The sequence below is a fragment of the Cicer arietinum genome, chromosome 3 (genome assembly GCF_000331145.2).
Source record: "Cicer arietinum cultivar CDC Frontier isolate Library 1 chromosome 3, Cicar.CDCFrontier_v2.0, whole genome shotgun sequence".
Classification (NCBI taxonomy): domain Eukaryota; kingdom Viridiplantae; phylum Streptophyta; class Magnoliopsida; order Fabales; family Fabaceae; genus Cicer; species Cicer arietinum.
The window spans coordinates 19,775,500-19,775,904 of record NC_021162.2 but is presented as its reverse complement, the minus strand read 5'-3'; positions in this window follow the sequence as shown (position 1 = coordinate 19,775,904).

Genomic DNA, 405 nt, shown 5'->3' with positions numbered 1-405 from the left:
TTTGGCAATGAGCTGAATACTTCCTGTAACTCAAACATTTAGTTCAATCGATTTGGTTGATCACAGTGACTCAGACATTTTAATGCAATCGATTTGCCAATCGACTTGGCTGGTCACAGTGGCTTCACTGTTCTAATCCAATCGATTTGCCAATCGACTTGACTGGTCACGGTGACTCCAATGTTTTAATCAAATCGATTTGCCAATCGATTTTGCTTGTTACAGTAGCTCAGCTATTTTGGTTGAAATCGATGTGCCAAGCGATTATGCAACATGTTTCTGATAAATGAATAACTTCAATCGATTACCTAATCGATTGCCACAAAACTTGCAGTTTAAGAAACTTAATTCAATTGATTGTCCAATCGATTTGGTTGATCACAGAACTCATTCCTGATGAAAAAC